Raw genomic sequence first — 17,628 nt, 5'->3', positions numbered from 1 at the left:
ATTTTGCAGCAAATCTTCTTTGATAGGAAGATTGTGGTTTGAAAGGATGAGCAGGAGGAGGTTTCTTTTTGGGTTTCACCAGAATGTCCCACTGGAATTCATGCCTGAACAATTTCTAGGTAGTGGTATCAGTAGAGTCACCAAAAAGTTTGTCCCCCAGACAAGGAGCATTGGACAACCTGTTCTGATGATTAACGTCCAGTTCAGAGACTCGAAGCTAGGCTAGACGTCTCATGGCAACTGACATTGCTGCCGCCAGGAAGTGAGTTCATAGGTGTCAAAAATGGAATAATCATATACTTACAAAGCCGCAGCAGGTTATCCATGAAAAGTTGAAAAGCTTACGTTCTGATAGGTATTTGTGGAACATAGTGACTTGCTTAGTGCATAGATGTTTCATGTAGAGAGAGAAATGAAATGTGTAGTTACCAGACTGGTTGGCTAACATAGCATTTTGGAAGAGCCTCTTCTTGCCAAACTGGTCCATGGTCTTGCCCTCTCTGCCAGGAGGGACAGAGGCATAGTCCCCAAGAATTTCTTTAAGGTAGATTCAACGAGGAGAGATTCATGAGGAAGCTGGGCTTTATCAAAACCTGGAATAGGGACTACCCTATACAGAATCCAACTTATGGGAATGGTAAGTGGCATTTCCAAATTTTTGTAAAAGTCTCCCGTAGAATATCATGAATAGGGAACCTGAGGAGTTCCTTAGGTGGCTGATCATAATCTAAAGCATCTAGAAACTCCTTAGACCATTTAGAGTCAGCTTGAAGGGGAATAGACATGGTCTCAGACATTTCTCTCAAAAATTTAGAAAACGAAGATTTCTCAGTCAAAACAGGAAGCTCTTGAGAAGGTTGTTAAAGAGAATCCTCTTCTGAAGAGCCGTCATGGTCAGATAGAACAGGCTCTGGGTCTGAATCTCAGGTCGTTTGACGCCGAGGAAGCAGCACTGAAGGTTGAAGGTGTTTCAACTTCTGCAATACTTTTTCCGACCTCACTGGCATCAAATCAGGAGATGTCTGAGTAGAAATAGACTGGTGCCGGTGTCTGGTAGGTGTTGGTTCCTGGTCAAGCAGTGGCGGCACTGATGGAGATTCCACGGCTGGCTCAACCGGTGTTGAAGGCTCAGACCGGACTGGCACCGGTGGAGTCAATGTCGACATGGAGAAAACTTGAGTTGGTAGTAGAATTTGTAACTGGTCCCGTAACTCATCCCTAAGCAACTCCTGAATCTGTTGCTTCAAAGTAAGTACCGGTACCGCTGGCTTCTTTGCCGGTACCTTCGGTGCGGTTCTACGCTCCGGCGATGAGGAGGATGAAGTTGAGGCAGTCACTGAAATTGGAGCGGAACGTTTTTTCAGTTTCCTTGAGGTCGGCAGGACTTGGCTCACTGCTGCTGTGACCTGAGGCCCAGAGGGGTTAGGGGAAGGCTTCCTAGCCTGCTTATCCACTGTGAGTTGTGACACCGGAGTTAATGTTGATGGATCTACCCTCGGTGTCGCTTTGTTGGTGTGGTCTTGGGTGTCGCGGATGGTGTTGGAGATGAATTGGGCTCCATGTCCATTGCGGCGCCGAAGAGCAGTCTTTGCTGAAGTTAATGTTTTTTTAGGGTGCGTTTCTGAAGGGACTAGCAACGGGAGCAAGAGTCGGCACAGTGCTCGGGTCCCAGACACTGCACACACCAGTAGTGAGGGTTGGTTAATGAAATGGCCCGAGCATAGCGACCGCACTTTTTGAAACCCGTCGACAGGCAGTACATGGACGAGAAGACAGCCGTTGACAAATCGAACTCTAAGGCGAAAAGAGTCCATAAGGCCCAAGCGGGCCAGAGTCCGCGATGGGAAATTAAAATAAAAAAGACTGTTCCTCTTTTTTTTTTTTTAAGAACGAACGATATAAAAAGAAACAAATTATGACCAAAAAGTCACAATCCACGAGAGTGGGAAGGCAAGCAAAGAAAAATAAACTTCAACAGAAGCTGAAGCGTGTCTTACTAGCTCCGCGGAAACTAGAAAACTGTGGGACCGTGCGCCCTATGTCAGGCAGGAAGGCACTCGCGCATGCGCGGTTCGGGCTATTGCAAACTTTCTAAAGTCTTAAAGTGGCGATGCATTTTTAAAGTGGTCTGTACCAGGGCTCCATCGGTGACGTCACCCATACTTGAGAATATGGTACCTGCTTGTCCTGGGATAACACATACTAGGGTCTAATAATAATATACATAATATACAGTTTACCGTTACAATTTACCATAGTTATCCTTACAAAGTAAGGTTTTCAGTACAATTTTTATCCTGACACATACAGACAGAAAAAAAATTGGGAAATCCAAGATGGCCACGGCGGCAGTGTTTTGGCACCATAAAATGGCTTTAAAATACTTCAGGGCTGACCAAAAAATTCAAAAAATAAGATTTTAGATGAGGGAGACCAAAGACATAACTGCAGAAACATTCAAAACACATTTTTTAAGATCTCTCCCCCCTCCTGATTTTCCATATAGGCTGACCCAGTCTATACTCAGACATGTGCTGAGAAAATGGTGCTGCAACCTGCTTCAGCTCCCTCAAAGTGTAGCTGGATCAGGAGAGGTTCTCTGCCTCAAATTGCTGGTCAGCTCCCACTTGAGATTTTCAGGCTGCCAGTTGGACCTTAGTTGGACTGATCCTCTATCCCCCAGAACTGTGACACACAATGTGGAAAGGGGGGAGGTGAAGTTGCAGCTGGCACCCTGGGCACCCCAAAGGACTGGTATTGATGCTTAATAGCCTGCACTCAAACTCCTGACCAAGACAAGGAAGCGAGCAAGTGATGAGGGCAAGGAACTCTGAGTTCCACAAATCTTCAGCAGGCTGGCTGTACAGGTCCGCAAGGAATACTCGTATATTTGCCAGCTGCAAACTTAAACATCTGCTCCTCTCCGAGCAGGCAGAGCAGTCCCTATGTACCGGGATCTCCAATACTGCAGAAAAAATTCCATGAACAAACAAAACAAAACCACCACAGAACAATAAATAAATAGAGCAGGTCAGAAAGATACCTGTATGCTCACTTGCAGCAGGAAGGAGGCAGCAGAGACCATGGAGGAGGAGGAGTTGAAAAGCTGTGATTGACATCTTCTGCAATATGCTCACGAGCACTGATGGATAGCCCCTATGGTTCAGCATACCATCTTTATTGTACTGGAAATCATAATATTCAAAACTAGCCCATCATTAACTTGTAAAGACTTCTCTAGCTGAGTCTCACCTGTTAGAGACCTCTCCTTTAAGGACAGTGCTTGTTTGTATTTCCAGACCTTGCAGATTGGCTCCCCAGCTCCCATGTTTATCTGTAGCATGCTCTGAGAGTGCAGGATTGCGTTTTTTCTCACAGGAATTCTGCTTGGTCGTAGAGACACTGTAGAGCTACAAAACACCCCAGAAAACAATATAATCATAATTCACTTAACTCTTTTTTATAAGCAGACAGAATGAACAGTTGCAGATCAAAAATAGAAATAGTGCTTCCTACAGACTGCTTTCCTGTTCCTTGAATACAGAGTATGATAAACAGATGAGCTGCTCGTCTCTTTCAAACTCAGGTATAAACAAGAAAAGATCACACTGCCCAGAGGGATTAGATCAATGATTATTAAAGCATTAGAATTTTGGAGTCTTGGGTAATTCTGATAAGAGTCTTTCATATCTAGGCCTAAATGTTTCAAGTGTGTAATTATCAATGTGGGTTACCATTAAGATATGCTATTTTACCACTAACTTGTGCTAATTTAGAAAAGGACCTATTTTATACAATGAAACCTAGTTACTAATAACTGGGGTTAACAGCAAAATAACACATCTTAACAGTAGCCCATTTTGATAACTTCCTCTCTCAATGGATTAATATAGGTATGCAAAACCTTTCATCTTTAGGTTACCAGACTCAGCGGTCTTTTACAAAGCCATGGTAGTAATGTGCCATGGTAAATGTGACAAAGCCCATAGGAATTGAATGGGCTTCAGTGCATTTACCACGGCAGCATCGCTACCATGGCTTCGTAAAAGATGCCCTCAATCTGTTCCGAGTTTAACTGATTATCATCTGGCAGTTTACTTCAATTCCGTTCAAAGCTACCAACTTTGTAAACTTTCAAATACAGAAATTTTCTACTAACCACATTACCCTTGCAAATAAAAAAGATATTAATAATTAGAAATATCTATATTTCTCTCAGTACAGTTATATTTTTCTTACCTATAAAAGCTCTGCTTTATGGTTATATTTTTCTTTTAGCTATCTTTCAGTTCTCTGAAAGTTCTCTTTGTTCTATCTTAGGTCATTTTTCTCTTTTCTTTTATGCAGTACTCTTCTTCAAATTCTTTGTTTCAAGCTAAAGCTCTCCCCTCTTCCTCTCTCCTACACTGATATATTTCTCATTTACAGAGGTGAGCACTCACAGATCAAAATGCTATCAGACAAGTAATAGGAGCCCCAGTATGATAGTACTTTTCATAAAAACATAAGGATAGTCATTCTCACAATGGCCAATCCAGGTCACTAGTACCTGGCCAAAACCCAAGGAGTAGCAATATTCTATGCTATTGATCCAAGGCAAGCAGTGGCTTCCCCCATGTCTTTCTCAATAACTGACTATGGACTTTTCCTCCAGAAAATTGTCCAAACTTTTCTTAAAACCAGCTACGCTATCTGCTTTTTCCACATCCTCTGGCAATGCATTCCAGAGCTTAACTATTCTCATGAGTGAAAAAAATTTTCTCCTATTGATTTTAAAAGTATTTCCCTGTAACCTAGTCGAGTGTCACCTAGTCTTTGTAATTTTTGATGGAGTGAAAAATCAATCCACTTGTACCTGTTCTACTCTATTCAGGATTTTGTAGACTTCAATCATGTCTCCCCTCAGCTGTCTCTTTTCCAAGCTGAAGAGCCCTAACCTTTTCAGTCTTTCCTCATATGAGAGGAGTTTCATCCCCTTTAACATCTTGGTCGCTCTTCTTTGAACCTTTTCTAACTCCACTATATCTTTCTTGAAATAAGGAGACCAGAATTGAACACAATACTCCAGATGAGGTTGCACCATGGAGCGATACAGGGGCATTATAACATTCATAGTCTTGTTAACCATCCCTTTTTTTAATAATTCCTAGCATCCTGTTTGCTTTTTTGGCTGCCCCTGCACATTGGGCAGAATTTTTCATTATATTGTCTATGATGACACCCAGATCCTTTTCTTGAGCGCTAACCCCCAAGGTTGTTCCAATTTCTAGATCATTAATAAATAAGTTAATAAGTCCATTGGGATATTAAGGATAAGATATAGGCAGTCTGATTTAAGTGTTATTTTTAGATATTAAGGCAAATTGTTGGTTCTATTAAGGTAACAGCTTTGCGAGTGTTTGTACACCCCCTACTTTAGAGCAAAGATTTGTGATCTGAGATCTCATTTACAAATTATGACCCTTTTGCTTTATCCCTGATGTTACTTACAAATCAGTTGGCAAGTTCTGAGAAGGCTTGGGGGCAATGGTCTCGCTTACATGGGGTACTGATTTCTGACTGCTGTTGGATTATATAAAAAAGGCAGAGTACAGCAGCTATATACAGGATAATCAAGGCTGTAATATTTACACAGACAATAAATAGCTGAGATTAAACAAGTGGGATTTTTTTTTTACCTTGAATGGTTCAAGTTCTTCCAGGGGTTAACTTTTTTCTGCAAATTCTAAGCATAATAAATAAAAGTAAGCAATAAATAATAACAAAATAATAATAAAAGTATGTTCTTGTGTGTAAACCTCAACTCTTATTACATAGCTCATCTACTTGCTGATATACTACCAATCAACATCTGTTCTTGGAAACATCAGCTGAGATTGGATCAGCTAATGTTTGCTAGGCACCAGCAGAGTTCCGTCTTCTTCAACTAACATGTACCAGGTCAGAGGGCATAACATTTTATGAGCTCAGTTCTATCAAATTCTTGAATCACATAAATGGATAGACGTATGGAACTATTCTCCTGTATATTCTTATATTACAAAAAATATATATTTGTCCTGAATTTCTCACTATTTGGTTGCTGTTGCAGAAATATATTTAAGTTACCGAATGGAAAGTAGCTCTATAAGCATTCCATGTATGCCCTTAACTCTAGCTGTAGACCTATAAGTAAATCACATTCTTCCAAAGTTCCAGAATCTTCCTAAGTACCACACAAGAAAATTCAATCTAAATAAATATATTTCTTCTTGAGGCATGGATAATTTGGCTTGATCCTGCAAGCAAAGAACTCCATTTAAATCAATGTTAAGAACTTCTAGCATATCTCCACATTTCTCACATACTTTGCCCTTCCACATTTCTTTTTTATATCCTTTTCTCTATCTTATTCCACCATTTTTATTCTTCCTCCTCCTCCTTTCTTTGTTATCAAAATCCCATAAAACTCTCAACCAGATAAACCCTAACATCCACAAAGATATCCTTCTTACTTGAACTCTCCTATTTTCTTCTCCCTTTATACTCCTTTGTCCTTATCAATTTTTCCCTATTCTCCCCCACATTTCCTTTCAAAAATGTTCTTCCTCAGACGGTGCCCTCATTACTCTTAATTCCAGCATCTCTCTTCCTTCCCTACATATTCCCATACCTTACCCCAAATATTTATTACTTTTCCCACATATACATCTCTTCTCTATTTGAAGTCCATAACTCCCCTTCTATCTTACTCAATCTGTAGTTCTCTTTCCAATACACACATTTCTTGGTTATGAGTCCTTTACTACTATTACTACTATTAATTATTTTTAGAGTGCTACCAAATGTACACAGTGCTGTACAAAGTCACAGAGCAGACAATCTCTGCTCGATTTAGCTCACAATTTAATCAAAGACAGACAAACAGGATGCCAGTGTAGGGGTTACAGTTAGCGGGGATGGTAAAACTGCTGGTTAAGGTAGTGAGCAAAGAGCTGGTTAAGGTAGGGAGCAGAGTTATTAGTTGAAGGCTCTCTCAAAGAGGTGAGTTTTCACCTACTTTTGAACAAGGGAAGGGGGGTGTGATGCATGGGCTCAGGTACTTTATTCCAGCATAAGGTGCAGCAAGATAAAAGGAACAAAGGCTGGAATTGGAAGTGGAGAAGGGTACAGATAAAAGCAACTTATCTGAGGAATGGAGTTCTTGGGGAGGTGTGTAAGGAGATATACTGAGGAGTTGCAGAATGAACACATTTGTAGTTTAGTACTAAGGATTTGAACTGTATGCGAAGGCAGATAGGGAACCAGTAAAGTGATTTGAGGAGAAGGATAATGTGAGTGTAGCAAAGTTGGCAGAAGATAAGTCATGCAGCAGAGTTTTGTACAGATTGCATGGGGGAGAGGCAGTTCAGTGGGAGACCTATTAGAAGTAAATTGCAGTAGTCTTAAGTGTGAGGTTACATGAGTGTTTACAAGGGTCCGGGGTAGTGTGCTCTGAGAGGAAGGGGTGAATTTTGGAGATGCTGTAGAGATAGAAGCGATAGGCTTTAGCAGTCTGATGGATATGTGTAGAAAATGAGATGTCGGAGTCAAAGATGACTCCAAGGTTACGAGCAGAGGAGATGGGAATGATAACAGTATTCACAAAAATGGAGAATGGAGGGAAGGGAGCAGAGGGTTTGGGAGGAAAGAGGAGAAGCTCAATCTTGGACATGTTTAGTATCAGGTGGCAATGGGACAACCAGGCACAATGTCAGACAAACAGGAGAAGGCTTTTTCTTGTTATATTTGCTGAAATTTCAGGAGTAGAGAGGTAGATCTGGGCATCATCAGCATATAGGTGATACTGGAAGCCTTTAGAACTCTTTCTGTTGTCTTCACACCTTACATAGATCATCAGTTCACTCAATTTGCCTCCTTATACCACAACTGACTTTCTGAAACTTTTCAGTCTACAGTACTTCTCTTTTTTTCATCCTATGGTACCTTATTATCTATCCTTTTACTCTTCCTTCTTTTGTCTTCCCATATTCCTTAAGGCAACAACAGTGTAGAAGGCCACAGGTAAAACAATGAAGCGCAGTCAAATCACCAGGAAAGCAATTTTATTACAAGACCTGACACAGCCCATGTTTCAGCGAATGCCTGTCAGGGATCAATAAGTAATGCCAGAAAGGAAAACGCAACGTACAATGTCTTCTTTTAAACAACCACATACATAGTAAGACATATCAGCATACGAGGTACTGCTTCCAATATCACGTATGGGCTGTGTCGGGTCTTTTAATAAAATTGTTTCCCTGGTGATTTGACTCTGTTTCATTGTTCCACCTGTGGCCTTCTACACTTTTGTTGCTCCACGATCTCTTGTGTTGCTGTTTTCTCTTGATCTGCTTCATTGCCTTATTCTTTAGATATAAAATCCTACTTGCATACATTTTTCCCACATTTTCTCTTATACCTCTCCCAACTAAAATTAATTTTTCTATACAGGAATGGAGGTGTAACCTAATGGTTGGGTATAGTATCCGAGATCTGGGTTTGATTCCCAGTGCAGTTCTTTGTAACTCAGGGCAAGTCACTTAACCCTTCATAGACTCAAGTTCTAAATAAGTGCCTGTGTATAATATGTAAACTGCTTTGATTGTAATCACAAAAAAGTGGTATAACAAATCCCATCCCCTATCTCTTCATAGACAAAAGACATGAATATAGATATTTCATAATTCATTGCAATCAAGACATGAAAACAGAGTTTTTAAATGTAAATGTTTATTATTAAACATTTAAAAAATAAAATCAAGATACTTTGGTGAAAGAAAGTCATGGAATGAAGATCTTAGTTTAGGCTGGTCTTGATATTACTACTCTCTTCCAGTGTAGAGTGGGGAGAGGCAGAAATGGATTCAGGGCCTCTGCTGCTTCTAGGTGGTGGGTCTCTTCGATTCTTCTTCCTTTTTTTCCTTCTTGCACTGAAGGAGAAAGTAGTTATATTGGGGTTATCAAGACAGAAAACAAATGCTCCTAGGAAGATCAGAACCTTACCCCCCCCCCCTCCCACACACACACACACACTCTGCTGTGTCCATGAATCTCCTTGCTAATACAGTAGCTGTTTCCAAACCCTAGCTGAACAAGAGTACTTACAGGAATGTGACCAAGGCCATAGGTAGTCTCTGGAAAATTAGATTTAACAGCACCAAAGGCACTGGCATTATCAGTGTAATTATAGCAGAATGGTTAACCAGAGGCATGTGCATGAAAGACTGCAAAAAAAAAAAAAAGAGGAGTGCATCTATATGTTGGTGCAAAGCATACTTTGTAAACAGCAGGAACTCACAAAAATGGCACAGGATCAGCAAGAAGAGCAGCCAGTCCATTGACCTAGATAATCACAAAGCAACATCAAAACACATTCATGGGTGGTAGCTAATACAATACAAAAATGCATATACAAGCACACTCTCCCACTTCTACTGAATCATTCAGCTACTCATGCACAGCTATACTTACAATATCTGTACAAAGATTATTCATGTTAACTTCCTCAGGCCCTTGGAATTTCCCATCTACTTCCTGGTGCCTAGCCAAGAGCTGATCATCCTCATATGCCTTCAGATTGAAGGAGGGAGACAAACCTCTCTTCTGGTTCATAAGCAATAGCTTCATGTGGTTTCTCTCCAGCTGTGAACACAAAAAGCAAGAAGAAATCCACATTTGTTAATACAAATATAGACATGACCCTCATGGTTAAATTCTACCACCTCTTTCTAGGGATCTTCCTTCATGAATACTTTAGGTGCATTTTTTTATTCCAATTCATACAACAAATTTTTACATTAAATTTACAGTTCAAAGTCATACAGAAGATTGTGGGACCATAACCAATTTGAATTATGATCTAGTACACATTTTACCTCAGAAATACACAAAACCACTCTTTAACTGGTACTACATAGGGTTACCAGATGTCCGTATTTACCCAGAGATGTCCTCTTTTTAAAGGGCATGTCTGGGTATCCGGACGGTTTTTCAAAACCCAGCCCTTTGGTAACCCTAGTACTTTAGTATTTGTGTAGTAGAGAAAAGGATCCTCCAGAAATGGTTGTGGGAGCTCTAGTTTCCTCCATATCAAGATGGAGGAATTCCAGGATTGGCAGTGCCCCAGAAGATGCAGCTGCTCTTTCTATGGTCTATCAGATAAAGATGAATTCTTCAAGTAGCATACTGAAGTATGGCCAAACATGTGCCCAAAAAAGAATTAGATATCTTTCAGTGTTTCTTAAGAACATAAGAATTTGCCTCCGCTGGATCAGACCAGAGGTCCATCGCGCCCAGCAGTCTGCACCCGCAGCGGCCCATCAGGTCCATGACCTGTCATGTTAATTTGATTTAGCCCTATAGCCCCTTGTTTTTATCTTTACTCTTTCCATACTCTTATCTACCCTTATCTGTATCCCTCAATCCCCCTATCCTTCAGGAATCCATCCAATCCCTCTTTGAATCCCCGTAGCGTACTCTGCCCGACCACTTCCTCCGGGAGCGCGTTCCATGTGTCCACAACCCTCTGTGTGAAGAAGAACCTCCTTGCATTGGTTCTAAACTTGTCCCCTTCCAGTTTCTCCGAGTGCCCTCTTGTGCCTGTGGTTCCCCGTAGTTTGAAGAATCTATCCCTGTCTACCTTCTCCATGCCCATCATGATCTTGAAAGTTTCTATCATGTCTCCCCTAAGCCTCCTCTTTTCCAGGGAGAAGAGTCCCAACTTGTCCAGCCTGTCAGCGTATGAACAGTCTTCCATGCCATTTATCATCTTCGTAGCTCTTCTCTGGACCCTCTCAAGTATCGCCATGTCTTTCTTGAGGTACGACGACCAATATTGGACGCAGTACTCTAGATGCGGGCGCACCATTGCACGATACAGTGGCAAGATGACTTCCTTCGTCCTGGTTGTAATTCCCTTCTTAATGATGCCCAGCATTCTGTTAGCTTTCTTCAAGGCCGCTGCACATTGCACTGATGATTTCATGGTTGTATCCACGAGCACACCCAAGTCTTTTTCAAGATTACTCTCCCCCAGCAATGTTCCCCCCATTTTGTAGCTGTACCTTGGGTTCCTTTTCCCTATATGCATGACCTTACATTTTTCTATGTTAAAGCACATTTGCCATTTGTTTGCCCACTCTTCCAGTTTGCTTAGGTCCCTTTGCAGGTCTTCACACTCCTTTGTGTTCCTAACTCTGCTGCAGAATTTGGTGTCATCAGCAAATTTTATAACTTCACACCTCGTCCCCATTTCCAAGTTGTTGATAAATATATTGAACAGGAATGGTCCCAGCACCGACCCCTGCGGAACACCGCTTGTGACCCTCTGCCAGTCGGAGTATTGGCCCTTCACTCCAACCCTTTGTTTTCTGTCGACCAACCAGTGCCTGATCCATCTGTGTACATCCCCTCCCACCCCGTGGTACGACAGTTTCTTAAGTAGTCGCTCATGGGGGACCTTATCAAAGGCTTTTTGGAAGTCGAGATAAATGATATCTATGGATTCCCCTTTGTCCATCTGGCTGTTTATCCCTTCAAAGAAGTGCAGTAGGTTTGTTTGGCACGATCTTCCCTTGCAGAAGCCATGTTGGCTCGGTTTCAGCTGTCCATTTCTTTCTATGTGTTCACAGATGCTATCCTTTATTAATGCTTCCATCATCTTGCCCGGAATCGAAGTCAAGCTCATCCCTAGATCCCTTTTTGAAGATAGGTGTGACATTCGCTAGCTTCCAGTCCTCCGGTACCCTCCTAGTGCTTAAGGATAGATTACAGATTTGTCGGAGTGTGTCCCCTATTTCCGTCCTCAGTTCTTTTAGTACCCTTGGGTGGATTCCGTCCGTGCCCAGTGATTTGTCACTTTTCAATCTGTCTATTTGTCGGAGGACATCCTCATAGCTTACCTCTAAGGTCTCCAGTTTTTCATCCTGATCCCCACTTATGGTCTCCTCGGGTTCCGGTACATTGGAGGTGTCCTCACTTGTGAAGACCGACGCGAAGAACCGGTTCAGCCTATCGGCTACCTCTTTTTCCTCTTTAACCACTCCCTTTCTGTCTCCATCATCTAACGGGCCCACCTCCTCCCTCGCTGGTTGCTTCCCTTTCACGTATCTGAAGAACGCTTTGAAGTTCCTTGCTTCCCCAGCAAGCCTCTCTTCGTATTGTCTCTTAGCTTTTCTAAGTTTATCATTCCACATGATGCTGATGAAAGGAATATGGATTCTAATCAGGTCTAATACTAAGGAAGGATTAGGTTCTTACCTCGATAATCCTCTTTCCTGTAGAACAGCATATGATTCCATACGGATGGGTTGTGTATCCTAATTCACGAGTTGGATTGTAGAAGGCATCAATTATTTTTCTCAGCTCCGCCTCCTTACCTCCCTGGGCAGTACCCTCTCTCTTCAGTCCTACCAAAGCAAATGATAACCCCTAGAAGAGGAAATGATAACAAGGAGGGGTTTGGGGAACTCCCCAATAATGTTAACTTTGCTCTGCTCTACAATAGGAACAAAAAAACCCCAAACCAACAGTAAACAAACTGCAAATGAAAATTAAAGGTGGAACCAACTCATCACCTACCTGTGTGCAACCGGCACTAACACTTATATAGCTCTGTGAAAGCAGCGAGTAGTAGAACTCTAACCCACTGCCTTGCAATAATTTTCTTTTCTTCTCTTTTGGCTGCCACAAGCCAAGTCACTGGAAATTCAAACCAGACTATTATTTAACCTAGGCCGTATTAATCTTTGACAGGGCGGGGTATAAGGAGTCATATTCTGTTCTATAGGAAAGAGGATTATTGAGATAGGAATCTAATCCTTCCTTCCTGTGCAAACATACAATCCCTTATGGATTAGGTTACCAGATATCTGGGAAAACCCAGACATATCCTCTTTTAGATGACTATGTAAGGAAATGTGGGTAACATGATGTTTTCAATGAAGTTTGTATTAGAGAATGACATGGTGGTTGTTACCCGCGGCTAGCCGCGAGTAACCCGCCGAAACAGGGAAGAAAAAATAGTGGCCTCTGCGGAGACGGGACAAGGCCATTCACCGCCCCTTGGAGCGGTGAATGGATTTGTCTCCGCAGTGAGGCAATCAAGGATCGCGCGGTCTCCACCCGCCCGATCACAGCGTTCCGCCATCTCCCTCCCTCCACCTCACCTTAGATGTAGAGCCCTGTTCTTCAACTGCCGGTCCGCAGGAAATTTCTGCCGGTCCACGCAGGGCCGGCAAGATTAAGGGACAGGCACAAAAAAAAAAAAGCCTCCCTCCTTTTCCCCTGCTCTTACCGCCCTGCTGCAGTTACTAAAGCCGACAGGAAGTCTTTCCGACGTCTGGCTGGCCCAGAACGTCTCTCTGACTTCAGAATTGACGTCAGAAAGACTTCCTGTCGGCTTTAGCAGCTGCAGCATGGTGGTAAGAGCAGGGGAAAAGGAGGGAGGCTTTTTTTTTTTTGAGCGGCAGGGAGGCAGCAGGCTGGCTATGGCTAGGGAGGGAGGGAGAGAGGTAGACAGGCAGGCAGGCAGGCTTCAGGGGTGGGGGTGGGACAAAGTGTGGAAGGCTGTGAGAGGGACATAGGAAGGAGGCACTAGGAGCACTAAAGACATGGGAAGGATGCACTGGGGGCACTAAAGACAGGAAGGGGCACTAAGGATATGGGAAGGAGGCACTGGGGGCACTAAAGACATTGGAAGGAGGCACTGGAGGCACTAAAGACAGGAAGGGGCACTAAGGACATGGGAAGGAGGCACTGGGGGCACTAAAGACATGGGAAGGAGGCACTGGGGGCACTAAAGATATGTGAAGGAGGCACTGGGGGCACTAAAGACATGGGAATGAGGCACTGGGGTCACTAAAGACAGGAAGGGGCACTAAGGACATGGGAAGGAGGCACTGGGGGCACTAAAGACATGGGAAGGAGGCACTGGGGGCACTAAGGACATAAGAAGGAAAGAGGGAGGGAATAGAAAGGGACAATTCTTGGGCCTGAGTGCAGAAAGAAAGAAATGAAAGAAAGGATACACAGACAGAAGGAAACGCAACCAGAGACTCATGAAATCAATCACCAGACAGCAAAGGTAGGAAAAATTATTTTATTTTCAATTTAGTGATCAAAACGTGTCAGTTTTGAGAATTTATATCTGCTGCCTATATTTTGCACTATATTTGTCTATTTTTCTATAGTTACTGAAGTGACCGAGCTCACGGAGATGGGGCGGAAATGGGGTTTTTTAATTTTAGTCCTAGTAGTTTGCCGGTCCACAAAATAATTCTTTTATTTCTGCCGGTCCATGAGTGTAAAAAGGTTGAAAAACACTGATGTAGAGTATGACGGCTTTCTTTTTCGCCCAGCCACACGCGCGGCTGCTCGAGTTGATCAATCTTCTCCTCTCCTGCAACTTCCTGTTTCCGGTTGCATCAGAGGAGAATATTGAACAAATGAGCAGCCACACGTGTGGCTGGGCGAAAAAGAAAGCCGGCATACTCTACATCTAAGGTGAAGTGGAGGGAGGGAGATGGCGGAACGCTGCAATCGGTCGGGTGTCTGCTGTTTTTGTATCACTGCCTGCCTGTGCTCACGTTCCAGATCCTCCTATTGCTCATTGTACTGCAGCATCTGCATGATTATGTGCTCAAGTGGGCATTTTTAGTGTGCACAATTGACCTGATTCGAGCTATAGGTAAACATGGGGGACACGTCATTGCAAGTCAATTAATTTATTTTATGTTCTGTTTTTACTACAGGGCAGAGGCACTGAAACAGATTCTCAGTGCAGTAGTAGTAGTGACAGGACTCTCTTCTGTCTTCATGGTGTTTCGCAGTACTGAGGCTTATATGGATGCTGCGGGGATGGTGACGGGGCAGTGAAGGGAATGGCGGTGACAGGGCGGTGAAGGGGACGGTGAACCGGGGACGGGGTGGTGACGGGGACAGATTTTTTCCCAGTGTCATTCTCTAGTTTGTATATCTTAATTCTAAGAAATTATTTTAAAGTGCTAAAAATAGTACTGTCTTTTAGATGGCTGCCAGGGTGTCTGGATGGATTTCCAAAACCTGGCAATTTGTCCAGGTTTTGGAAGGCCCCAAGCTTGGAGCCACTTCTGGAAGGCCTCCAAGTATGCCTGATGCGACGTAATGACATGTAGCATCATTGCATCACATTTGCGCATGCTTGGAGGCCCTCCAGACATGATTCTGGGCTCAGGGAAGAAGAGATGAGGTTTGTGTGGAGGCGAGACTGGGGGCAGAATGGGGCAGGGCCGGGGCAGATCAGGATGGACCACGTGCCCTCTTTTTTTCATTAAGAAATCTGGTAACCCTATTATGAATGGTATGAACCAGAGCAGTCCTTTCAGTCTAGGGCAGGACAGATGAGCCAGCAACAAGCACCGAGGACCCAAAGGCTACATCTGCTCGTGCTGATACATCCACTCTGTAAAACTTTGTAAAGGAATGAAGAGAGGACCATGCATCTACCCTGCAAATTTCAACAGGTGACACTGTCCTATACTCTGCCCAAGAAAAAGCTACACTTCTGGAAAAGTGAGCTTTCAAGGTGACTGGCAGTTGTTTACCACAGCCAATGTATCCTGTGAATGACTCAGCCTATCACTCTGTAGCCAGCTCACACAGAGATTTTGGATCAGTGTTTACCTTCAATCCATACAGGCAATTGTTCTTTTTCTGTTTCCGGTTTAATTAGATACCGTGCCAACCTAGGACCCCTGATGAAGGCGTGTTAACCGAAACACGGACCGTGTCGGGTCCCTAGGTTTGTGTAAAGGTAGTAACATTAACCGCAATCATTAATTGATATAATAAATATAGCCTGCATCTTGTACGTTTGTCTGCAATTATTCTTTATTTTTCCTTGTGTTGCTTTTATTTTACTGCAGATTGTGTTGGATTTTTCTTTTGTTTTTCAGCCTATCATCAACCATGGAGGGAACATGAACAGAAGTTCTCTTCCTGGCCAAGGTTGAATAAGAGCATCCATTCTGATGCTTTCTGACTAGAATCTTCGATTGAAAAACTGAAGGGTTTTCTTGTTGTCCACCGACACCATGAGCATCTCCAGCTTCTCACAACATAGTTCATTGCTCTTTGGAACAAAACCCGCTCTCCTGGATCCAGCGTCCACCTGCTGAGGTAGTCACTGTCCACTCCCGCTATGTGCGTCACTGTTATCACCTGTAGGTAGACTTTCGCCCACCGAAACAACAATTGGGCTTCCAGCTTCAGAGAAAAACTCTTGGTTCTCCCCTGCCTGTTGACATACGCCACCACTGTGGCATTGGCTGAGAATACTCTGACTGCTTTGCTTTTCAGCCATGTCTAGAAAAAGCAAAAAGCTAACTGAATGGCTCTCAACTCCAGTCTGTTGATGGACCATGTTTTCTGTGGTGGTAGCCATCAGCCTTGTATTAGATGACCCTCTCAATTACCACCCCAGCCATAGAGACTGCATCCACCTTTAGTATCTCCCACAACTCTTTGTGGAAAAGAAGACCTCTGAATAACAACTCCTGCTGAAGCCACCATTTTAAACTCTGTCATACCTCCGTCGTCCAGGTTAACTCCTTCTGGAGTGAATCTAACTGAGGAGACCTAAGTGCAAGCAGTGAACTCTGTAGAGGGCACAGGTGCACTCTTGTCCATGGAATCACCTCTATGATCACCACCATGGACCCCAAAACATGTAGGAGCCGGCTTCACAAAGATGTCTAGGATCTAGTGTCTGAGCTTCAGTTTGCATGACTCTAGAAGAAACACTCGACCTTCTGCCGTGCTTAACTGAGTTGGTTCCAGGTATAGGGTCACCATATGGCTCCAGAAAAAGGAGGACGGATTGAGACATCCAAGTTTTACTTCCATTGAAAGCAATGGAAGTAAGTAAAACAGAGACATCTGGGTTTTATTTCCACTGAAAGCAATGGAAGGGGGGGGGGGGGGCGGTCCAAGATGGCGACAGTCTAGTGAAACGCTCTCGGCTTGGATTCTGAGATTTTCTGGTTTCCTAAAAGAAAATGCTGCATTCAAAAAGAAAGTGAAGTGTTTGGCTTGATCCCTTGGCTGCTAGAACCTCCTCACCTGCTCAGCGTTCCATTAGAGAGTTTCTTTTCGCTCCGATCCCGCAATCACCCAAAAACCAATCTGCTGTATCTTAGGCAAAAGGAGACGCCAAGGATCTGGATTTTAACTTCTCCTTGTCTCCTCCGGGCACTGTTCGTCCGCCTTGCCCTGCTCCAATCAAGGCACAACTAGTGGATCCTGGCGAGGGAGACTCGGCTGGGAAAACCACAATCCAAGGGGCTGTAGCTGCGAGAGCTGGAGAGGAGCAGAGAGAGCTGGAAGTGGTAGTTGAAACTATCACCCAGCTTGAAAGACTGATGGCAATAACACCGGAGAGCATTTGGGAAGACCTCCAGACATTGAACACTTCTGTTTCCAGATCTTCTAACGAAGTTTCAACTTTAGTAAGTACTGTAACTGCTCTGGGGAAGAAATTAGATGGGACAAGGGATGAGTTTTCCCAACAGATGAAGAAAGTTACGGACAAAGTAGATAATTTGCAAGAAGTAACGACTGGATCAATAAAAG

The sequence above is a fragment of the Geotrypetes seraphini genome, chromosome 3, assembly GCF_902459505.1.
Source record: "Geotrypetes seraphini chromosome 3, aGeoSer1.1, whole genome shotgun sequence".
Taxonomy (NCBI): domain Eukaryota; kingdom Metazoa; phylum Chordata; class Amphibia; order Gymnophiona; family Dermophiidae; genus Geotrypetes; species Geotrypetes seraphini.
The sequence above is the reverse complement of the archived record's forward strand: the minus strand, read 5'-3'. Positions refer to the sequence as shown.